General features: G+C 48.9%; 1 protein-coding gene across 2 annotated transcripts in view; it reads left to right on the top strand.

Moving 5' to 3' along the window:
• Positions 1-25,508, top strand: part of PHACTR3 (phosphatase and actin regulator 3) — a 158,333-nt gene that overhangs the window by 69,324 nt on the left and 63,501 nt on the right. The window lies entirely within an intron of this gene.

The following is a 25,508-nucleotide window of genomic DNA, read 5'->3' as shown; positions in this document are numbered from 1 at the left end:
CTGCCTCTCCTGCATCACTGAAGGCTCCATCCCGAGTACCTCCCAAGCCCGTCTGCTTCTCCTCACCTCCAGCACTACCCCACCGAGGTCCAGGCCTCCTTGGTTCTCCTCTGGAGGAGGCAGCTGCATCCTGGCCCGTCCCCTGCTTCCTCTGGCAGACCCATCTAATTGGGTTTCTGCTGAATAATTGGCGTGATCTTTTTAGACCTCAAATCTCATTATGGCAGTATCCTCTGTCTATCCCCTCCCATGGTCCCATCTTGCTTAAAAATTCCTTAGGGGCTGCTCATGACTTGTAAGATTAAACATGCCCCGACTCCTCATCATCCTGCCTGCTCTGACCCCTCCCTGCCCTCCTGGCCCCATGAAGGCACGGACATCTTTCCAAACTCAGTACCTTGACACATGTTATAACCTGCAGTAGAGTTCTGAATTCTGAATGTGAACTGCACCCCCACAACGTGGACAGACACAGGACTTTGCCCAGCTGACTCCTGCTCTCCCTGCCCATCCTCCTCCACGTCCAAGCATCACTTCTTCACCAGGCCCTGTCACATCTTCCTGGTCCTTTGGGACACCCAGAACTGACTGTCACTGTCTTAGCTGGGGTTCCGTCTGGCTCTGCCTGTCACACACTGGGCTGTCAGCAACATGAAAGCCAAGCTCTTCTACCTCACGCACCTGTGTCCTGGGTTATCAGCACGGTGTCCGCCTAGGGTGCTGCCAGCACATGTAGCACAGATGGAGACCTTAGGGGCTGTGTGAAGATCACGAGCCATACACAGAAGTGGCTTCATGTTCTGAGGTCCAAGCAGGAAATGGCCTTTTCCTCATTGTCCTGCTGGGAAACCCTTCCTCCTCACTGGGTCACTGAAGCATCGTGTTGTGGGGTAGTTTCAGATCTGGGTTCCCTGGGAAAGGAAGCCAATTGCAATTCACCATCCCCAGAGCCCCTGCCTTTTGTATGCTGGAACGGTCTCTTTTTAATACTTTGAATAATCAATGTATAACTAGTCATTTTCTATCTGTCATACTGCCAAAGCCTAGCCGCCGAAGGCCACCAGTGAAACAGCTGCAGTCAAATAAAGTTAGATGCACTGAGCTTGCTGCAGTTCAGAAGGACTGACCACCCAGGGGCCCAGGCAGCGTCCCCGTAGGGACGCCTGGGAGGGGCTTCTCCTGGGTATAGAACGTGAGCTGGATGATTCCCGAAGGAATGAAAGAAGTGAGCGCCAGGACTGCATTGGCTATTGTCAAGAAAGGGGAGCCCTTCCACTGTGCGGTATCTCAGTGGTCTTTGTCCAGGAAGGGGGGAGAAGAAATTGGGGTCAGGATGTCGTGGGTAAGAAAGCAGGATTCACTGCCGTGAAGGGGTCATTTGCAGCTTCTGTGTGGCCCTGTGTGTGTCCTGGTGGGAAGCCTGCCCTCTGCATCCTCTTCGGATTGTCAACGGGGATGATTTTCACTTTGCTCACTTTCCTGTCATTGCTCTCTGTCTTCTCTTTCTGTCTACTCATGTGTTAGGGAAATCAGCTCTTTTCCTAAGATATGAGATGCAAATATGTTTTCATGGTTTGAAGCTAGTCTTTCAGTTTTGCTTATAGTGGTTTTTGTCATACAGAAATTTTCATTTTTTTATAGGTGAATTTATCAAGACTTTCTTTTATGGCTTCTGGGTTTCATATCATTGTTAGAAAGACCTTCTCTACTCCAAGGTTTAAATGACTTCTTTTACTCTTTTCATGCTTTCATTTCTTACATATTTAAAGCTTTGATAATCTGGAATGTATTTTGGTGTAAAGTGTGAGGGACGGATATGACCTACTTTTATTCCTGTTTGCCACTGATTGTCCTAACTCCATTTATTGAGGGATCCTACTTTCCTCTGATTTTTATTGCCTTCTTTATAAAATATTAAATTCCATATGAATTGAGGTCTATGTTTGGACCTTTCCTTTTGTCCCATTGAATTCTGTCTATTCTTGCAACAAACCCATGTTTTTAAAATGTTTATCACCGTTTTGTATGTTTTCATAACAAAGACGTCTGTTCCCCTCTCCCCTTATTCCTTTTTCAATCTTTTTCTGGTTCTTCTTCTTTCTTTCTTCATTTTTTCATTTAAATTTTAGCTTACCTCCTATATGTCTTAAATCTCTGATAACTTCATTAGGATTTTAGTCATATAGAAAGTACTGGATTTAAATCTGGAAGGATGTGTGGTGAGCCGTCCAACGCTCTCATTTGTAGAGAGTACAGTGATTTTATGAAAGCAAAGCTGTGAGTTAGTGGTGGTGACAAGGCAGGAAATCCCCGTATTCCTGCTCCTCCCCCCACATCCCTCCTCCCCAGCCAGAGTCTCCAGCTCTAAAGCTGGTCCTCACCCTTCCAGGGAGGTGTGTTATCTGTACGTGACCCAGTCTACTGACTCCCTGTGATTTACGGTGGATCTTTTGAGTCAAGGCACCTTCTGCAGTAGGATTTCAGAAGAAAGGATGGAGCTAAGGAATTCAACCTGGATTTTCGTTTTGCTACTAGCATCCAGAGTAAAGCTACAATGTAGCCAACACTGCGTCTTTGTTTCAATGTTGGAAGGAAGTTCTATTAGAAGGATTGGCTCCACTGAACTTGTGGGTGAAATCTGACAAGTACCCAGAGCACAGCATTCGGGAAGGAAGCAAGTGGTGTGGACTCCAGTCTGAGGACCAAAGACCTCACAAGCATTTCCCTAGCAGGCCCACGGGACAGGAATCATCATAAACAGAACTGAGTGAGAATCCAGAAGATCGCACGCGTTCGGCTCCACAGGTGACCTGTTTGTGCTCGCTCTGAGTTAGCATCTGGCCAGCTGCCCAGTGAGCATTTTGACTGGCCCTTGCCGGAAGCCTGGCCTTGGTGGCTTGGTTGTGAGTCTGTCGTGGGCTCTGTGACCTCCAGGAGGAGTGAGGTACACAACGATGGATGCTGCTGATGTCAGCAGTTGCCATTTGTGGACAACCTGCAGATGCCATTCTCAGTCCTCTCCATGGATTAACCCTTTGGTCTCCACACAGCCCTTTGCGGTAGGTGCTGTTTTCACCTCCTTTTTACATAGGAGAAAACTGAGCTCCAGAGAAGGGACAGCAGTGCCACCAATTGCCCACAGTCCCCCTCTAGGATGCAGAGATGTGAAAATGAAAACAGCATCAGACAGAAACAGCCTCATCCCCTTTAATTGTCACCAAGGCTCATGAGGCTAGTGCTGCCCCACTTGACAGGTTATGAAACGAAGGCTCGGAGGGTTGGGGTAAGTCACCCCAGGGTGGACAGATGCTCAGCTACACTTGTCTAGAGCCTTCTGCCAAGGATGTGGGCTCAGGTGTGTCTCAGTGGGGACCTTCCTTTCTTCTCAGTGTGTGCTCCCATATTTTATGCATTGCTGTTGGATGGCTGGACGCCAATGCTTCAGGGATCCATGTCATGACATCATGGAAACCGGAAAAGGGCACTTTTCTCGGTGGCTCATATGTACCTCTTCATCCCCGTCCTCACACACAGACGCCCCTCAGAGAAGTGAGTGCTGGGGACAGGGCTTTGTGAGCCAGGGGACTGGGCGCTAGACCCCCGCCACCCTTTCTTAGCCAGGGGACCTTTCCATGGCCTCAGGTAGTGGCTGTTGCCATTGGTGACCCTGAGGAACAAGGAAGCACTCATCGTATGTGATGTCCTCGTCAGGGAACAGGCTCAAAAGGGTGGGGATTAGAAGGAGGAGGGGAAGAAAAGGAAAGGGCAGGACAGTGTGCACCCAAGAGATTGACAAAAAATTTTAAAAATTGACAATGTTAAGTGTTGGCAAAACTGGGGGGAAGCAGCTCTCATCCGTTTCAGATGTAAATTGACATGGCCATTTTGGAGGAGCCACTTGGCAATATCATATAAATCTGGAAATGTGCAGACTCCTCTTGTCTATTTCTGGGCAAGGAGGCATGTGCCAGGGTAGTCATTACAATTAGGGCATTGTGTGTAATAATGAAAAGCTGAACACAACCTGAATGGCCGTCCGTAAGGAGCCAGATCTATCAGAGGTGATGTGTCCTCACCCTGGGACCCGAGGCCGTAGTGAAAAGCAGTAAACTAAATTTCTGTGACAAAAAGGAAATTGCGAGACAATAGGTACAGTGTGGTATCGTGTTTATAAACCTACCCCCCAATTAAATAATGTCATACAGATGAAGTGTGGTGTTGGAAAGGGGAGGAAGGGAGAGAGAGAGGGAGAGAAAGAGAGAGCGTGTGAGTGAGTATGCACAAAAGTGACAGCGTAGTACTTTAAATATTGGCCTGGAGAAACACATACGAACGCGTGATAATTGGCCCTTCTGGGAAAGTGGGATGGAGTAAAAGAGGCTTTCACCTTTATCAATAATGCTTCATTATATATATTTTATATGCCATGATATACACACGCACACACCAAACAGCAGCTTTAACAGCTGCCAGTTTTGTGTGTTTAATATATTATTCCCTGTGCGTTTAATTAAAAAATTGTATTCAGAGAAATTAGAGAAACAATTTGAAAAGGGATTTACTTGGGGAGGAGCACAGAGGGGAGGGGAAAGGGCTGGATAGCTGAAGATTCGTATTTTACGTTCAAGGTCTAATCTGACTTACTTCCTAGAGGATGCTTTATGAATTGCCAACCCGGCACACAGTCCATGGAACTGTCCATGGTGCTAATTCTTTAACTACTGGGCACACAATTCCTCTAATTAAGTGAGCTCGTCTTTGATGATTCTTTTTCTCTCTGTTTGATAAGAATTCAGATAGTCACTCTCTGGCCCATCTGAGCCACAGGATGTTGAAAACAGATCCACAGCGCTGGGAAGCACATTCAGAAACACGACTTCCCCCAGATGCTCCAGGGTTTCTGCTGCTCCCAAATCCCAAGGTCGAAAGGTTATGTCCGAGCTATACAAATATCATCAAATTGCTGGACTATTGAGTTGAAAGGGGTGTTGCTTCTTGTTTTTCATGGACCCAGAGGGCTCCAACAGCTGAGAAGCCTCAGACCAAGTCAGGAAAAGAGATGCCGAGCCCACTGGCTGCCTCCTTCACCTGCTTGCCAGCCCTGGGGTTTGCAAGGAGAAAGCACAGCTTCCTCATGTTGTTTTAAGGGGCCAATATGGCATCCTCTAGATTCAGGGCCAAGAGCTACAGGAAACGTGGCCCGAACCAGCAACTTCAAATCCAGAAGTCACTCATTCCTGAGGGTCACTCTGGGCCCCCTCAGTCACCCTTGTGACGGGCAAAGACCTGACATTCCTCTTTCTGCTGTTAAAAAGAAGGCCAGTGGCGCTGTTGACTCCAGTCTCCTCTCTTAGGATTCCTTTCAAATATCTCCATGGTAGCTGGCTATTATGTTTGGTCTGGCAACTGTGTTCCCCCTGCCCTCTCCTTACGCTTACTCAAAAAAATTTTTTTGAATAGATAATACATGCATATGGTAAAAAAAAATTAAGCCACATGAAAAGGTGCATAGGGCTATCATGAATACTATTATCAGTATCATCAATACTTTTATTAGTCGGCGAGAAGTGTCCCTCCTACTTTTATTCTCAGATTGCCCAATTCTCTGTCCTGAAGGCAGCCTCTGCTATGAATTTCTTCTTTGTGACTCTTTGCAGAGATATTCAAGGTGAAACTATGTATATGTGTGTGTCCCTGCTTTTTTATGCTACTGACACTTCTAGACACACTGTTTTGTACCTTCTCTTACTTGCCAAGATTGCTTGTAGATCAGGCCATGTCAGTCTTCCTCACTCTTTGCAAAATGTTCTTCTCCAGAGCCCTGTTGGTAGAGACTGAGGTGTCCAAACATTTGTTGATAAAATCAGCTCTACCCTGAACAATATTTTACCTGTGTATGCATCGTTATTTTCAGGTTCAAGTTTATTTGAAACCTATGTTCTGATGATTGTAACTGTTGGGTCAAATAATATGTACATTTTAAGTTTGGATAGACATAACAATTGACCTGAAAACATATTGTGCCAATTTATAATCACACAAAAATTAGTAGGAACACTGTTTCTTGACCACTCTGCCCTCACCAGGCCAGGTCATCGAAAACTCTAAAAGATGCATCAACAAGAGTAGTGCTTGAAACCAGAAGTCATTTTTTGGCTTAAATTAACGCCATATTTACAATGGAAATGACATCATGTCTTACATTTACTTCAAAATAATGTAGTGGGGGTGCGAGGGAGTAGGGGGTGTGTATGAAAAGAGCTCACCCATGCGTTGGGAGTCCAGAAGCTGAGTGACAGGTACATGGCCGTTCATTTTTCATGTCTGTTCTTTTGTAAATATTTCATTTCCTTGTACTTTTTATAACAGGCATTTTCTTTTTTTTTTTTAATTTTATTTTATTAAATTTATTGGGGTGACAATTGTTAGTAAAATTACATAGATTTCAGGTGTACAATTCTGTATCACATCATCTATAAATCCCATTGTGTGTTCATCACCCAGAGTCAGTTCTCCTTCCATCACCATATATTCGATCCCCCTTACCCTCATCTCCCACTCCCCACCCCCCACCCCCCTTACCCTCTGGCAACCACTAAACAGGCATTTTCAAGTCAGATGTGAAACAGTTTCACCATCTGACCCATGCAATAAAAATTTGGACAATAAATGATGATGCATTTTCATTTCTCTGCCGGCATTTAGTGAGAACTCATCGTGTGGCAGGCAGCAGGCTGAGAGTCTGGCACGATCCTGTCACTCATTTCTGAGGCTTTCCTGTGAGGTTGGGAAGCCATGACTTTGTTTTTCTTATACAGATGAGAAAACAGAGGTTCTGAGAGATTAAGTAGGTGGCAGAACTGGGGAACCTAGTGTCACCCTGAGTATGAGTGGCCATCCCTTTGCCTGGGGGTTGCCCCCTAAATGCCACTGTCTGCCAGGCTCTGGGGCATTAGTCACCCTGAGGGCCTAGTTAGTAGTCAGGCCCTAATGGGATAGGAAAGACCAGCACGGACACAAATGGTTTATGAAAGTCAAATGCATTGTATTTTAGAACAGTTTTAGGTTTACAGAAATATCGTCTAGAAAGCACAGAGCTCCCATATACCTCCCCCTCTCTTGACCCCCCCCCCAGGTTTCTCTTCTCATATCATTAACATCTTGCACTAATGTGGTACTTTTGTTACTACTGATGAACCAATGCTGATTATATTATTATCTCAACTCCACAGTTTACAGTAGGGCTCACCCTCGGTGGTAAACATTCTGTGGGTTTCGACAAATGTATAATGATATGTGTCTGCCATTACAACATCATAAAGAATCGTTTCACGGCCCTAAAAGTTATCTGTGGTCCACCTAGCCACCCCTCCCTCCCTCCCTCTGAACTCCTGGCAACTGCTGATCGTGTTACTGTCCCCACAGTTTTGCCTTTTTCAGGATGTCATCTACCTGGAATCATACAGTGTGAGCCTTTCCAGATTGATGCAGTCACTATGCCTGTCAGTTTCCTTGTGTTCTCTTATGTCTTGACAGCTCATTTCTTTTTCATCATCGAATCATAATATTCCATTGTCCGGATGCACCAGAGTTTGTCCATTTACCTAGTAAAGGACATCTGAGGTGCTTCCAATTTTTGGCACAGTCTTTTTTTATATTTTCAAAGTGGTTAGATGTCACACGTAAATAGTGTTGCACTTAGAACATTATCCAGATCTCCTGTGACCTGAGGCCCAAATAGCCTGGAGTCTGCTCCTTTACTCTGCCCCCATCTGGCTTCGTATGCTGCGTCCCCTCCCTCCCACTTGTGGCCACATTGGGTCCCACATTCAGCACCTTCACGCTTACTCTTCCCTCTGTCCAGAAAGCCTTAGCCCAAGTCTTCCCACTGTCTAGGTCTCAGCTCAAATGACACCTCCTCTGAGCAGGTCTCCCTGACCCCTCCTGAAAGGACTCCGCACTGCCCAGTAACCCTCCCTCACAAACTCCTGTTTGGATTTCCTTTATGACATTTTTCACGCCCTGAGACAGTCATCTGCTTGTTTGTGATCTGTCTCCCCTCAGAGGGAGGGCCCCCCTCTGGCTCATCCCTGGCCACACCCCCCAGCCCTAGGACAGTGGTGGGGGCAGGGTGCTGAGGCTTACGGAAAACAACTGTGGGATGAACAAATGATTCTCTGATCACTCTGTCCACTCTGATGACCCTCAAGTCGCCGGCCTCACCTCTGTGCCGGCCACATTCACCCAGTGAGCAGGAGAGGTGGGAAAGCACACCTGCAGGGGTGTGTGCTGTGTCTGGGGCGGCGTGGCTGGGACCCTGACGTGTGGTCATGTGCCTACTGCCGGAGGTTAGTCCACACCCCCTTCCTCTGGAACAGAGGGATGGAGCCGTCAGTGTCCTGCCATTCAAACCAACAAGAAGCAGCTTCAAAGAGGTGCTTTCGTAAATGTTCCGTCTCTCCTTTTCCTCCCCATCCGTTTAGGCTTTGAAAGGTGTTGATGTAGCTTCTGCCGTTCTCCATTCCTGAGGTGCAGATAAGCACCATAAATACGTTAGTTTTGAACAGGTCTTGAAATTTACAGACATAATTTCCATTTTCTTGTCAGTACTTACAAGCATGAATGGTCTTTTTTTGGTGTGGTGAGTTATCCACAGTCGGGGGCCGTTTGAAGGTATTTTTATGAGGACGTTCAGTCACTGGGGATCACTTGTTTCTGAGTCACAGATTTATTTTCAGTCCAAGTACTTTGAAAGGTCATTTAGATTTTTCAAATATAGTAGGTGGATCATTGTCTCATATCTTTCTCCTCACCCATTCTTACTTTTAGCAAAGGAAATTATTTTCAGGGAAAGAAGATTTAGATGAGGCTCAACCAGCCCAGGAGACGAGCTTTACACACACAAGTCAGGTGCTTGCCTCTTTCCATGGGGAAGGGTGGTGTCCTAGGTAGGAAGTGGTGAGGGTTTTAACCCAAGTCCCATTTCCAATTATGAAATGAATGTGTGTGATGGAAATATTTTCAGACAAGTGTAAGAAAGAAACGGGCATTACCCATAGTTCCTTTAAACATCATTAGCCTGTTAGTGTATTTCCTTTGTGTGCGTGTGAGCTCATTACACTGCAAACTCCAGCCGGGCAGGCCTCTCGTCTGTGTTGTTCATAGTCTAGCGTGTGGCTCTGAGAAGACGCTCAGCGCCACTTTACTGAATGGGTAGAAGCCACGTATATATGTGTCACATCTTTCAAAGCAGAATGTGGCTAGTTCTCTGCATTTAGTTTTGCATCCTACTTCTTTTTTCATTTAAACTCCTCATTTTCAATGGATTTCTTTGAAAACATTGTTTTAATAGTGGGATGTTATTTCATTATTTGAAAAGTTATGCTGGGAACCCTTTCACACTGGAATCTTTGAGACCACCATCATTCGTTTCTTCACAGTCAGTCTTTAGAAGTGGAATTCTTGGGTTGAAGGGCCTGAACATTTGAAGGCTTTTTATACATTTTTGCTCAATTCTCTCCAGAGAGAAGGTGCCAAACTTTACTCTCAACAGCAAGGAATACTGTAGCTCCTCTGTTTATGCCTGGGGATACTTATACCGTACTGATACGTGTGTTAAAAATATTTTCTCCACCAGGTAGCATTCTGTTTTGTTTTTCTTCATATGGTGTATTTTCGTGTTCAGAAGTTTTAAAAATTATTAGGTCAAATATACTGGTAATTTTTCTTTAAGGCTTTGTTAATTGCTTTTGTACTGAGAAGGTCGTCCCCGTCACCAAGTCAGATAAATAGCAACTCGCTCTTTTCTTCTGGTTCTTTTCTAGGTTCCTTTTCTTTGTGTTTGGCCCTCAGGTCATGGGAAATGCATTTTAGTATGAGGTGTGATGTCCTGACCTTCTGAGTTATGTCAGAGACTCAGCCCCATCCTTTGAATAGCTCATTTTTGCCACTGATTTGAGATACATATTTTATATCATACCCTCTTCTCTTACTTATACTGAGTTCTTCTTCTGGACTTTTAACTTTCTTTTCTCTACCTGTATCTGTCCTTTTAATAACTACAGATATTTTAATATCTGACTTCCCTCATTACATATTTATGTATTAATTATAATTATATATTAATTAAAATACAGTTAGCATGCATTGTAATATGAAGCCTACCTCATTGTATTTTTTCCAATTTTTTTGGCCATTCTATCATAAGGATTCTATAAGAAGAATATTATGATTTATATCATGTTAGATTACAATATACAGCTAGAATTGCATGAGATTAATAAAATCATTTTGGAGAACTGATATCGTTACCAAATTGTGTCATCCCATTCAAGAACCTGGTACATCTCATTGTTGTTTGAGACTTTTCAAAAGTCAATATAACTCTCAGTTTAAATTTTATTGTTTCCTCCCAAGGAGTCCAACAATTTCTTATGAGTTTTATTCCTGTGCGTTTAATGTTTTGCATTTGTTACTGTGAGTGGGATTTTCATTTTTCTTTGACATTATCTGGGTGATGGTTGTTAACTTATTAGGAAAAAATACTGATTTGGATTCATTCATTTTGTTACAAGTTACCTTAGAAACCCTTCACATTTAAAATGCTTTTCCAGTGGGTTCTGTTCAGTTCTCTGAGCATGGTTTGATTGACCAGCTCCCCAAGTAGCCCACAGTGAAAGGAGTGACTGCTTCCTGTGAAATGTTCAGATAGCGCCCACCTGATCCACATGGCCTGGTTCAAGGGCAGCTCTGCTCCGTGTCCCTGCTGTGTCTTCTGTGCTCTGTCATCTGACTAGCCTTAAACTGCCCTTTCTCTAGGCAGTAAACCCAGAATAAATACATACAGGTTATGCAGCTCACCTGTGGTCAGCAGCTGGTTGGCAAGTGGCCACATGGGGCTAGAACTCTGCCTTCTGATGGCCGGGCCCATCCTTCTGCCCAGTCCTGCCTTTGAGGACACCACGCTGCTGGTTCCTGCACTGGCTCCTGATCTGATCCAGTGAGATCCCCTCCCTCCACACCTCTTCTCTTGCTGCCCCCTCTGCCAGGACAGACATCCTTCTCCCCTTCTGCATGTTGTTCACCACTGCATGCAGAACCAGCTCCTCCAGGAAGCCTTCCTGGACCTTCCCATCAGGCCAGTCTCCCTGGTCCCGGCCCCCACGAGGGGCACCTTCCTTTCTCCCCACGGGATTGTAGGCTCCCGAGTCAGGGCCCTTGTGTCTTGTCCACTGATGGGGCTCGGAAAGTTGTGAGCACTCTATGCACAAACAAGCATCTACCTGGCAGGTGTCAGGGGAGTGACGGTGCCACAGACAGAATTCAGGGTGTCCACCAGACCTATTTGTTACCTAAGTCTAGGCTTCCCACCCGTCAGGTAGCAGAAGGTGCCAGCCTGTGGCATCTGGACATTCACAAAGGACAGTATGGTCAATTTGGGAGCTTCAGACTGTGGGTTTATGTCCCAGGTCACGGGAAGACTGCACGCTAGTGACAAGGCTCAGAGAGCACGTGAGGTCCAGGACTCTTCGTTAACAAACGAGGAAATGGCACAGTGAGGTTCCCAATGCCCCATATTTGAGATGTTGACTCCGCACGGGCCTGGCTGTATGGATCTGAGACTTTTGTGAACATGGGGGTCATGACGAATGGCAGTCTGACCCCACCCGGTGGCCAGGCCTGTAGGAGGCTCATCTGGTCCCTCCCAGAGCAGAGACCAGACGTGTCCGGTTCCCAGGAGCCAGTGCTCTCGGGCTCCTGTCTGGATCCCATTAGTGTTAATGGACGTTCCGCTTGGGTCTGGAAAGATAATTGAGCCGTTATCCTAAGAGCTGTTAATTGGGGAAAGAAGTGCTACGTTTTGCTTCTAGTCCTGTGTTTTTGCTTAGAATGCAGACACACACAATCACGTGCATACATGGAAAGCCAGAACAACCAGAGGCCCTCTGGTTGAGAACCCAGGCTTGACAGACGGGGGACCGTCCCCAGCCTGGCTCCCAAGGGCCCAGGCTCTCGGCTCTGTCAGTGTCGATGTGGGGAGGAGCCAGTCAGCATTCTCTCCTCATTGGAAAAACCCACCACTGCTTCCGATTGTCTGTGGGCCTTTTCCTCAGAGCTTCTCTCAAAGCAGCTCATTGTTTTCTTTCTGAAAAGAACACGGACTCTATTTGCATTTAGTAACAGGTGTGGGAAGAAGAGTTTGACTTGAAGTGGCGTGAATGAAAAAGGGCCTCACTGGGTTCACAGAACCGACATGTCCAGGTGTTGACCAGGCAGCTGCACGCGGGGCTGCAGACGCTCTCGGCAGGAACCTTCTTTCGGGTGTGTCGTGCACTCATCTGTTTGACTCATCTCCCAGCAGACTCTCCCCACAAGGTGGCTGTTTCGAGTCCCATGTGCATGGTCTTAAAATTTAGCAATCCTTCTGGACGGAAACAAATGTTAATCCCAACAGGTCATAACAAGTCCTGGAATTGATTCTCACGGGCCCAGCCCAGTCACACGTCCTTCCCTGAGGGTCACTGTGGCCAGTGAGAAGTGATGCTGATTTGATAAGGCCTGGGTCATGTGTGTGTACACTGGAGTGGGGACCCGGGGGTGTGGGTGGGTGGGACAGTTGGCTGGGGGTGGCAGGGCGGGCATTAGACAGGATTGGCTGGGCTCATGCTGCTGTAATGACCTGAACGTTTAAGGGCTCACAGCTATTGTCTATGTCACCACTTGTATGAGTTGATGAAGGGATAGCAAGGTGACTCTGCTTATCGGACACCTCTGGTTCCCACCTTGACAGAGGCTGCACCTCAGCGTGTGGCCCCACAGACATAGAGGCAGGAAACAAGCACGTGCAGAACTGTCGTGGCTGGTGAAGCATCCACCCAGGTGGCACGTGTCCCTTTGACGCATTCACTTGGTCAAAGCACATCACATGGCCAAGCCTGAGTTCCACCAGGTGTGTAGTCCTCTCCCCAGGGGGGCACTGACATCTGTGACAATCGCAGTCCGTCATAGGCTGGCCTCCTGGTCCCTAAATACTCAGTTCCCATCTCTTCCCAGGAGCGAGGGCCCCCAAGTCCCAACCAGGCCCTCCTCACGGTTCAGTGTCCAGGGGCTCTGGGTGGTGTCTCCTCTTTACATCATGTTTGGATGTGGCTCTCATGGCTCAGAAGCTTAGGACAACCTGGCTGGCCAACCCTTGAATTTCTGGGTTCTGTTTCATTCCTGCTGGACCAGTTTCCCCACACGTATTGGCTCTGTTATTGAGGCAGGAGAGGGTGTGCTGCGTTCACCTTGGACCCTGGATCCGAACGCTTCCTACCGCCCAACATTCCCATCTGGTCCCATCTGGTCCCAGTGAATGCTGTGCTTGTGGCTGAGGTCCAGCAGGACCCGAGCCCCAGGGTCGGTGATTCCACCTGCCGGGACCATCTGCAAGGTCCTGCCTTGTGTGTGCGTGCGCCTGAAGGTGGAAGAAAAGGACAGTCCATTGCAGCATAATGACGGGGATGTTACTGAGGCTTGGGTGTGATGATGTAGGAGAAAAATCCCCCCCAAACAACCCTAATCACATTCCTATGTTTGTTTATTTCGTTACAGAATGAGATCCGAGTTTTAACTTACATGCGGTTGATCTGTATGAAATTGCCGATTTTGTAAGTCAGTGGCAGCTGAGTATTGGCAATTTCGAACGGTTCACTCTAATGCAACGCCTTGAGTTAAACCTGGGTCTAAAGGAGGATGAACATTGGCACTTTGCATGGCTGTGTTTGGAAAAGGCTGTCGCATGTTTCAGCCGTATTTCTGCCATGTGTGGTAAGCAGCTCTTCATGGTTAAGTCACTGGTTGGCCTACGCATGGCCTCCTGTCGTCACCAGAAAGCCTGCCCTGCTCTGGGTGACAGCGATCTCATCGGGAGGGCCATCCCTTATTTAGATAAGAGCCCATCAGATCTCATGAAAATTTAATGTGGCGAAGTGTACAGTTGCATGAGGGTGTTTTTTTTAATAAATTAGTTTTTAGCTCTTGGTAATGCCAGATGAATAAATGAATAACGGGCCTCCCTCAGGGGCTGTTCTGACAGCGGCACGCTGGGGGAAATGTGCTTTTTTTCCTTCTTATTGGTAGCTTATTCTTAAAGGGAATTTGCTAGCTTTTATTTTCCTTCCTGAGGTGATTTCAAGTTTGCCAGATCCTGTGGGGTTTTCACTGGATTTTGTGCTCTTAGCCTGAAGGACACATCTCCAGCCCTTTGGCCCACCTGCCCCCAGAGAAACGGTCGAACCAAGTGTGTGGTTCCCGACCAGCCTCAGTTCTGTGGCTTCTAAACAGGCTCTGGGGGAATTCGTTGGACTTCCTCATGTATGTGTTTTGGTGGCTGATTCCTCTCCCAGGGTCGTCGTGGGTGTGACTGGTGTTAACAGTAGCGTTGTCACATGTCACAGTTGAGGACCCCTGAGAGACCTGGAGAGGGCTGGGACCCGGCTCTGGCCACAGGACCAGCGTGACGTGGAGCCAGCCCATGTTTCCTGGCACGGAGGCCCTGGCGTTTCCAGGTGGCCGGTGGGATTGCAGACCCCTTGGAAGCAGGGCCCTGTGCTGGTGTTTCTGAGAGTTCTCAGCCTCAGGCTGTCACCCAGGATGCATGCAGCGAGGAAGGGCACGCGTGCTGGGGCGGTCTTCTCCAGGGAGGAGGGGACATCGCTACCACATTACCCATGGGGGGCACCACGTTGAAGAACAACAGCCTCTCTCAGAGGCCAGCACTTCTGGCCCAGAAGGTCACCATTTCCTTGGGTGAGCCTGTGCCAAGTGGCCCACACCACATGTACTGGCCTGCTGGTTCCTGGAGGTTCATGGTGCTTACGTGTCCGTAAACACTAAGGCCACCCATGAAGAGTCCATGGGCTCATGTGGAGACTGAAACAGACAGAGGCCATGGCCTCTTATGTCCCTCTATTCCTGTCCCCTTTGCTTCTTGGGGGCACAGCCATTGAGTTTGGCTCAGTAGTGCTGTCTCTTGTGGGACCCAGCAGGGACACGTAGCTGATGGCACTCGCCGTGCCCGAGTCCCTTCTGTGCTGTGTGTTTAGGCCGGGATTCCTCACAGCCTGAGCCCTCCTGCCAAAGCCCCCTTCCAACGGAAGCGTGAGCTGTACACAGTTCCGTGCGTCTCCTTTGGTCTCAGGACGCTGGCTCCTCTGACTATTTTCACTGTGCATTTCTTTCCAGATTTGTGAAAAAGATTGTGTTTCTTCCAAGTATCTTAATATTCTTGCCATAGTGGCCAATTCCCTTCAAAGAATCTAACCCAGTCCTTGCAGATTCCAGGAGGAACCCCTGATTTCGTTGTTGGTATTGTTTGTCTTTGGTGTTTTGGTTTTGGAAGGGAACATCCATTCTGTTGAAAATCAAAGGCTTGATCAATGTGTTTGCTTTTTTGTGAGTCCCTTGAAAACTGCGATTTTGTCTAGGATGTCTGCAGTGTCTTTACTCATTCCACAAATATTTATTGAGTGGCCTACTGTGTGCCAGAGACTGATGCAGGAAAGCCAGCCACGGAGCCTAGAAAAACTGGTGATAAAGAAGGTGATGATGGTAGCTAACGTTTATTAAACGTGAACGTGATGCTGGGTGCCAACAATTGTATTAAGCCCTCCATGTGCATGAGAGCATTTAATGCCCACAATAATCATTTGCAGTCAGTACTAGAGTCATCCCATTTCACAGATGCCCGCGAGTGGGAACTCAGAGAGGTTAGGTAACGTGTCCCAGTTTTAACAGTTAATGGGAGCTTGCATTCACACCCATGGATCCCAAGCTTGGCCATGCTGCTTGGGTAAACCTGCAGCAGACACGGCCCTCTCAAGAGGTCCTGCCCTAGGACTAACGATAAGGTTCTGCCCTGATGAATGAGGGTGGGCAAGACGTGTCTGTCTCTCTGCCTCGATGGAGTCATTCCAGCTAGAAACCGAGTGAAGCCAGCAGTTCTGATGCTGTGTGAGAGCAGCACCAGCCCAGCAGCTGTATGTAGACGGCTCCGATTTCCCACATCCTCGCCCACACTTGTGATCACTCCTGAACATCTCTCGCGCACTTGGCCACGCCTGCCCCGAGCAGTTGCATGTCGATGTACAGAGCAGGTGCCCCACGAGAACACCCGGCATACTTCCTGCCCCCGCTGGCAGGGCCGGGACGCCTGCAGGAGCAGCCAGCGTCCTCTCCTGCCCTCCCCCATGTTCATGCAGCCTGATGGAAGCACTGGCAGTCTCGGGCGGAACTTCATTTACTTAATGGATGAGGAGGGAAGTGATTTCTGAGGCTGAGACTGAGTGGTCCCCAAGGACTCGCTTTCGACAGCGCATTTAAACCACCGTGTGGGGGGCTGCCTTGTAGGCTGGGAATTGTGACCAAGGACCTTTATAAAGGGAGTTGGAGAGTCATGACTTTTCAAAAGACATTGGAGTGGTGAAGAGTTGGGTCACTTGGGGGCCTACAGTCCCTCGGACGTTCACAAGAAGCAGCTGGACAGGGTACACACTTTGCAGGACTCTGGTCTGGGCGCCCTCAGGGTGGGGAGCAGCAGAGACCTGTAGAAACTGCCTTCACCTGGTAAGATGTGAAGCCCAGTATCCATACCCGGGCCGTTACCCAGTGCTGGGTGACCCTGGGCCAGTCACCTCGCCTTTCGGGACTGTACTTGTCTCTTTGCCATGTGGCTCTTGATGGGCATGCAGGCGAGATAAATGGTCAGTGAAGACTTTTGGAGGAAGGTGTGAATGTGCCCCTTTCTAGGTGGGTTTATACATTGTTTTTGTTTTCTTTTTTTTCCTGACTGAAAAGTGCTCAGCCCAGCTCATTCTCCTCATCTGAGCTTGAGTTACCTCTTCTCGGAAATGTGTCCAATCCCCCATTATGTGCTCTCATGCCACTCCCTCCCTCTCCCTCAAAACACTTACCTGGCTATCGTGGTACCCTATGCATTTGATGTGTTGGTTGACATCTGTGAGCCCAGGTGGGTCATGAACCCATGTATACTGTGAGCCCAGGTGGACCGTGAGCCCAGGTAGAGTGTAGCGTGACAGAAAAGCTCATAAAATTCATGAAGGAACCCAAGTGGGTAACTCCTGAGCAATGTGCCTTGTTCTGGTAAGAGCATCAGCTCCAGCTAGTGCTCCATGCTCAGGGGCTGTGAACTTGAGCACAGAAGAATCTGCAGCTCTTTCCTTTGGCTTCTCAAATACTTGCTGAGCCCTTCCTGGGCCTTCCTGGACTCTGTTGTAGGGCCTGGGGAGAGAGTTACACATGACACACTGGATCTCTGCTCTTATGGTCGAACAGCTAAGGACGTTAAACTAATGAACATGCAAATCAATAGCTAATTATAAATTGTACTGAATACTATGGTGGAAAAAATGACAACAAACCTAGCAGGTGGGCACAGAGGATGGGGCTGTGAGGGATGAGTAGGAGTTCATCAATGAAAAGTGTTTTCTCCAGAGGGATTGGCGTAGGAGGCAGCCCTGTGGTAGGAGACAGCTTGATGAGTGAGGAGCAAAAAAGAGATAGATACAATTGGGGCATGGGGTGAGGTGTGGCATGAGATAAGCTTAAGAAATCAGGTCAGGACTCTGGGGTCACAGTTGGGGTTTTGTATTTCATCCTAAAAGCCACCATGTCATTATGTATGAAAGTAATCCCAGACCCTGTTTGCTTAGTGGGGCAGGATTAGCAGATGCTGGAAAACCAGGGAGGAGGTGCAGACTTGGGTGGGGAGAGGGATGCTGACTTGGGTTCGAAGTGGGGGAGAGGCAAGGGGTCAAGATCAGGAACCATTCCTTTTCTCCCTGTCTTCTTAGAGCATCCACTAGTACCTTCTCCCTGAAGGCATTTCCAAAGGGACCACTTAAAGCAAGAGTTGGCAAACTACAGCCCACGGACCAAATCTGCCCACCACTGGTTTTTGTAAATAATATTGCATTAAAATGTGGCCCCGCCTAGTAATGTACATGTCATCTAATGTACATGTACACGGCTGCTTTCATGCTACAGTAGTCGTGACAGAGATTGTATGGCCTGCGAAGTCTAAGATATTTACTATGTGGCCCTTTCCAGAACACGTTTGCCTATTTCTGACCTAAGCAAAATGAGTGTGGGACACATTTTCAAAATACAAGCCTGTTGGCTCAATATCTTCCCAGCATTTAAAACGTGTTTAATCTCTCTGAAAAATGTTAAAGTATGCATATTTTTAAATTAAGCTTTGAGTGACATTACATAAGAACCTCATCTTACACTTCAGCTTTAGAAATTCAGGGGTGGAACTTGGGCTTTGAAGATCATGGGCAATATTACTTGTCTAAATTTTTAGTAACTTGCTAAAATCTCCTGATGCGTTATTTTACTGTTTATCCTCTCTCCGAGACACTCATTCCCCCCCTCTCCCCGTCAGATAGGGCTTTAGGAGGATGTCTCTAAAAGCAGCGTTTAGTCTTTGCAAAATCTTTGGGCTTCTTGCAAAAGCATTTTTATGAGCGTTTGCTTGCGTGCAAATACCCAATGACAAGGCAGGACTGGGCAATGACAATGACAAAGTCGGTTTTCCAGATTGCACCATCCTCCTTCCCCGACCCCGTCCTCTTCTTATTGTCTTTCCTGGTCCCAAACTCCCTGCACCATTTTCAGACCCACTTGTTTTGCAGATCTGAGCTGATTTTCACTTGGAGAACTGGCCATATGTCTGGCAGGCACACGCGACCATTGGCAGAGTTATGGGGCTGATACTAAACAGATGGGCTTTCTAGTTAGATGTGCCATGTTTCCCACCCTGCAGATGAGGGAAAAGAAGCCACTTTAATAATGCCTTGATTTTTCCACTGGTGTCAGAGGCATGGATGACGCCCATTTATCTAGTCCTAATTTCAGCATCCTCGCTGTGTAGGGGGCCTCAGACAGCTGGAAGAAGCTTAGAGACCTGGGAAATGGTGAGGCCCAGCCTCTGCTCAGAGAGCAGAGAATCCTATTATCTGTGGAATACAGATATGGGGGAAGAGACTTCTATATTCCAAAAATAAATTGTCATTAACACTACTTAGCAGGAGTACATTCAGACTGCTTAATCTCAGGTTTATTGCTCAAACTCCTTAGGACGGCTTTTGTGGGGTTATTGCTGTTTGGGCACCAAGGTGTACATAGGGCTGCCTGGTCCATCTGTTTAGGAACAGCTGGCTAAGCAGCTGAGTAGGCGTACTGCGGCACTTCTCAGAGCCTTCACTCTGACACGATGTAATAGGGCTCTTCAGCGGATGCTTCTAGTGTAGACAGTGTTTTCCCAACTGTTTTCATCCAGAAAGCTAGGGTTCCAGGGAACACGCTTTGGGAAACACTGGTGCCATGTCCAGATGGTGAACTTTACATCAGAAAGCCTGGGTGCCAGTGCCCAGCTGTGTGATTTCGCACCTGGGTTCCCTGCCCTTAACCCCCACTTGCTAAATGTAAAATGGAGCTGGAAATATAGTCCCTGCCTCCTAGGGTTTTTTTTTGGCCTGGAATGAACATGCTAGAGAAGTTGGTGGCCTCCCCTGGGACATTCAAAACTGTTCCCCCGCGTTGAGGCAGGCTTGGATTCACAGTATTCCAGGGGCCCGTTATTCACTGTGACGCTCATAGCCAGGCCCTGTAGTTCCTTCTCTGTTTCTTAGCACCTTGACTGATGAGCATGGGCGGGAAGGGAGAGGCCGTGTGTGGTAAGGCTGCTTAGGTGGTAGCCGGGAGAGATGCAGGGCCAGCAGGAGGCCTGGCAGCTGCTTCAGAATTGCAATGGTCCCCCTCTCAAGGGGCACAGGGGTGACCCCAAGTCGTTGTCAGTAACCACTGACCTGCGTTCTGATTCCTCTTCAGTGTTTGTATCACAGGTTCAATTGCTCCTTCGTTTATTCACACGCTTTTTTGTTCCTTCACTCTGCGTGCCAGGCGTGGTGCTGGGTGCTGCTGAGGTCCTGGGTTCCTCATGCTGGAAAGGCAACAGTGTTTCCATCACAGGGGCTGTGACCCATCACGGGCTCTGAGGGTTGTGCTGGCAGAGCTGTAGGGTAAAGCCTGCAGAGGTCCTGGGAATGGAGCCACAGGGCCTTAGCAGTTCTTCCCCCGCTTCTTCCTGCATCCCTCCCTGCCCCATCCACGCCAGCGACCAGTTCCTTCCTCGGTGATGAGCAGCGTGATTGTGTGGCATGGTCTCCCTCCTTCCTGAAAGGGCTTCAAATGAGGTCCTACTTCCATTCATATTGATCAGTGCTCCCCAAATGTCCTCTGCCATCGTTACTCAAGCATTTTTCAGGAGGAGTGGGGAAGGTCAGATGAAGACTACTTTTCCATCTGGGAGATTAAAATTCATTTTGAAAATTTGGTTTCAGAGGTTTGGACCCATCCTTGTGGTGGTGAGTCTATTAAAACACCCAGCACTTTGTTTGTCTATGGCCGTCAGTCCACACACCCTCCAGCCTGGACATTAGCCATTGATCTTTTGACCCCCAAATGCCATGATTTTACTGTAGATGTTGCTTTAATGATAATCTCTGCCCAGCCCTGTTCCCCGCCCCTCATCCCACACCCCTGGTAGCAGGGCGCTTATTACCTGCTCCGTGAGGGTCTCACGAGGGGTTCGGATAAGGGCTATTGGAGGAGACGTCCTCACTCCCACGTCTACTGTCACTTTAGCTGCATGACTTGGGAACCTTACTTCATGTCTCTGTGCCTCCATTTTCCTCCTTGAAATGTGGGTGATGAAATGGTGAGCTGCTTTCTGGGTCTGGGTGGGAATGGCATGCGCTAATTCATGGGAGGGCTCAAGGCAGAGCTTGTCACACAGCAGTGCTGTTGTCGCTGATGACGGTCACAGCAAAACAGCTTGGTTTTCTAGATTCTTCCACATGTATGAATGCCTCACACTGATTGCTCACCCAGCCCTGAGGAGGGCTGTGCCTCAACAACATCCCTCCGTCCTCTCTCTGCTGGCCCCACTGCCCTCACCTCCCTGCCCCTCAGTGGCTGCCCCACCTGTGGCCTTGTTCCCCGGTTTCCCATCCACACCGACATCCAGCATTTCCACAATGCTGCCCTCACACCAGGTCCCCAGTGACTCCCATGCCCTTGAGGCACCTGTCTCGGCCACACACAGCTCTGCTTGGCTGGCCCCATCCCTCCTCAGCTCCATCTTCTCCATTCCGGAAACTCTGAGCTCCAGCCTGAGTTCTCACTTTCAGGCGCACAGACCGATGCGAGCAAATCAGGAACATTGAGGCCAACACAACATTGTTATGTTTTCATTTATCAACATGTATTTACTAAAACGATTCTCTTCTTTTAGATTACATTCTTTCCAATAGTTGTAGTAAGTGATGATAATAATTGATGGTAGTTTTGTGTATGTGTATTTGTGTGCATGTGTTGGTCATTACTCGGCACCATAGGAAGTTGGCATCTCTACCTGGATCCCAATTTTATACGTGGAAATTTTACTGGGTTTCTGAACCTCAGAGACTGGGCACATCAGATCTCACTTCCCTGAGTTATTCCCCATTTCCAAACACCACGTGCTGTCATGCTGTTATGGATTTGCCCCTTTTATTTAACTCCTACTCAACCGCCAAGGCCCTGTTCAACTATCTCTCCACCCCCAGTAGCCCTCTCATAGTTTTCCACCCCCAGGCAGGAAGAGTTGCTTTCTCTGCAGTTGTCATCTTCTGTCTTGTTTTTTCCTGGTGAGTCCCTGCACTGTGGTTTCCTCCGTGGTCAGTGAGCCCCCCAGGCAGGGGGTGGCCAGCACCTCTTCATTTTGCCTCAGGCCTGGCACGGTGTTTTGTTCACAGCAGGTGGTCACTAAGTATGTGTTGTCAGATGGATTCTTTGGGGCAAGGAAGGACTCACTGAACAGATAGGGTCCCTTCTCTGTTGGTCCATATCTCAGCTTCTTGTTTGCCTCTTTCACACATAGCTCACGTCACATTCTGAAGTTATGTCATTGTTTCCGTGTGTGTTTTCTTCCTCCTCCACAAGCAGGTGAGCTTCATGCAGCACGAGACAGCATGTCCATCATGTTTACTGCTCTGTCTCAAACTCAGAACAGTCCTGGCACCCAGGGGGCCTCAGCTGATACCTGATGAATGAGCTTGTGAATGAATGAATGAAACAAGCAAACATCACGTCCCAACATTGTCTGAGACAGATGGTGTCTGTCCTCCCTAAGGGGCCAGCCACTCAGCATGTGACACCTGGTGCCTGACCTTGCTCCCCCAATGAGGTGGGGCTTTCTGTCCATTGTGTTTTGGGGGGAAGGTGTCTGTCGAGAGGGACAGATCAGTGGATAGAAGAAATGCCCAGTGTCACTAAGGGGTGGACTTCCAAGTCAGATGGGCGGGGCCAGATCCTGGCTTCAGCAGCAGCAGCTCTATATCCCAGATTCTCAGGTCGAGCAGGTGTTTATTGAAGCGCCTTCTGGGCACCAGGGACAGCAATGAATAAGACGGCCACAGCTCCTGTGTTCATGGCACCTGTTTGTTCTGGTGGGAAAGATGACAAGAGTAAACATCTCAGGATGATATCTGAGAGTGACTGCAGGTAGGATGGAAGGGAATGTTATACATAAAGGAGTTGGCCCTGCGCCAGGCTTGGAGACTGGCCTGTAAGCTCCGTGAGCTCAGCCACGGCATTGGTGTCCCTCACTGCCTTGTTCTAGAACAGTGCCTGACTTCTACGTTTGCGGGATCCATCGAGGGGGCAGGTAGGTGCGGTTGGATACTAGGGGACAAGTGCACCAACTGCCCTGAGCCTGAGAGGGGACCAGGAGAGGGTTGGAGTTACCTAAGGGACCAGAGACAGGAGGGAACTGGCGCCTGCACCTTCAGCCTGCCCCATCGTCACTTGGGAACCAGGGAGGGCCCCCCCTCACCCCCCTGTAGCTTTCTGTTTTACTCCCTCATGCACGTGTGGGGACTCATTGCCATTAATTAACTGCTAATGTCTCACAGGCAGAGGTACCCGGGGAACTTAGCACCACTGTGTCATTCGGAGACTAGAGGGACCTGCTAATGTGTTCACACCTCGGTCCTCCCCAGTGCAGGAAGGGGGTTTCTCAGCAACTCCCGAGAGACTCAGGTTCAAGGGCTGGAGATAGAGGGACATGGCAGCACACCCAGCCCTCCCGTCTCTCTGTGGACACACCCGTACGGGCACATGCACCCAACCATGTACGTACACACTCACCACGATGGCACACGTAGACACGTTCCCACACCCCACTCTCCTACTATATGCCCGCCCACTTTCACACCCACCAACGCTGTGCCCAGCAGGACCCAAGCCTACCTGTTGCTCACTCGGAGGAGCACACAGTTGGTGACACATGCGAGCCCTTTCTGCCCTGCAGGCATTTGTAAGTACCTCCTTCACTGAGCAGCTCAACATGTCTGATCCTTTTGTTCTTGGGTTGTAAGTCACAGCCTCAGAAGCCCTCGTGGGCCTGGCCCTGGGCCTGAGCCACCTGGGGGAGGTGGAGAAGTGCGGGGGGAGAGGACGCATCCTCCCTTCAGACCTCTGGGCTTGTGGGCTTTGCTCTCCCCTGACAGGGACTCCTTCTGAGGAGTCTCTCAGACTAAGGTGTCTGTCCTGCTCGAGTACATTGCGTGTTTGGTGGATGACAAATCAGGCCTTCCAAGCTAAAGGTCTCTGATGGCTCCCTGTGGAACTTTAAACCAAGCTGAAGCCCCTACCTGCCTCCCCAGCTGCATCCGTGGTCCTCACCCACCAGCTCTTGGCCTGGCTCTTCCCCATCTGGTGGCCTGGGCCAGGGTCTCAGCAAATGGAGTGGGTTGTAGTCTGATTTGTATTCTTCGTGCTGCTCCCTTTTGCTTTGGCTGCTAGGAAGCTCAGAGCCACATGTGTGCCCTCTTCTGGCCCCCACGTGCTGAAGCTGTGGTCCTGTCCAGATCCCCTTCCTCTGGATTTCCTCGGATGCTCATTTTATCTTGTTGGGTTTGTGTGTTTCTGGTAACTGCCACCCATCCTTTGTGAAACTTGGTGAGGTATAAAGAAAGCAATGATAATGCTCCATTGTCCCCATGCTCATCCCTGGGGACCTTCATCTCTCTTTTCAAATGAGCCCCAAGGCTTGGGGAGACCTGGCCAGTTCTTTTCCCATTGTGCCAGAAATGCCTCCAGGACAACCAGCTTTCCTGGGAACACTGGTGGCACTGGCAGTTCCACTCCATCTGGCAGCCGTGGGCGGAGGAAGGAAAGGAGAGGATAACATGGAAAACGCTGCTTCTGGGAAGAGAAGGACCCGGCTGCCTCCCGCCCGCCTGGAGTGTGGAGCTGGGGAGACGATGGCAGGAGGGACACATGCCCAGCACCTTTGGTCTCCCCGGCTCCATGACTCCCTGACCTACATGTCCTGGGCCCCTACTGGGTGCCAGGGTTATTATAGCTGAAAACAAGATGGAGAATGCTGTTGCCGTTGGTGCCTTACTGGTTGCTGAGCCTACAGGACAAGTTCTGAAGTAAGATGTCCTGGGCTCATCCTGGATAAAGGCCTCCCACCCGGGGTTGCTCTGTGGACACCTGGGACACAGCCCTGGGACACAGTTAAAGCTCAGGTGTAACAGGCCAGTACCCCAGCTGACCTGGGCTGCTCCCGGCTTGTGCCTCTCCTCTTGGTGTCCCATCGTTTGTGTCCTGCCCTGGGTGATAAATTTATACGGTCACTCTAGAAGCAGCTTAGAGATTCGAGAGGGGTCTGTGGAGTCAGGCTGCTCTTGGGGTCATGCCCCACCTCAGCATACCTCTCGTTGTGACAGTCGACCAAATGACTCACTGCTCCGGGCCTCAGTGCACTTGTCTGTGAAATGGACACAGCACAGTCTCTACCCCCATAGATTCACTGTGAGGGTAAAATAACACATGTCACATGATAGGTTGGGCTGGGTCTGATGGTTACCAGCCCATCACAGGTCCCCGGTCCCTCTGACTGCTGGCCGCCTCCTTCCAGGTATACAGACTTCCACCCAAGTGACACTTGGGGGGTTAAATCTGAGAGCCTGCAGGGGACTTAGGTCCTTATCACTGCTGGAAGAGACATGTCTTCCCGTCCCAGGAGGGCTTTGGGGCCACTTGGGCATTGTTTTCTCAGTCCTCCCACAGTGATGGCCTGAACTCAGATCTAAGCTCTGCCCGTCAGGTGGGGGTCCAGGGTGAGCTGCTGGGGACAGCTCTGCTCTTTTACACAGGTCTCCACTTCACCATTCTGTTGGTTCCATTGTTTTCTGTTCTAATATTATTTCTTAAAAAAGCACACATCATATACGGCCTATGGTGAAGCCCAGTCCCCCCAACAGCCAGGGCTTCCCCTCTGTTAGGGGGCCCCGCAGACTTTTTTCTCTGCACACGCCAGCTTGTGCATGCGCATGGCCCCCTTTTGTCCACTGGTGGCACCTGTGTGACTTTGAGTGCGGCTGTTTTGACTT

The sequence above is a fragment of the Rhinolophus sinicus genome, linkage group LG13 (assembly GCF_036562045.2).
Source record: "Rhinolophus sinicus isolate RSC01 linkage group LG13, ASM3656204v1, whole genome shotgun sequence".
Classification (NCBI taxonomy): Eukaryota; Metazoa; Chordata; class Mammalia; order Chiroptera; family Rhinolophidae; genus Rhinolophus; species Rhinolophus sinicus.
This window is presented reverse-complemented; position numbering and strand designations above follow the sequence as displayed.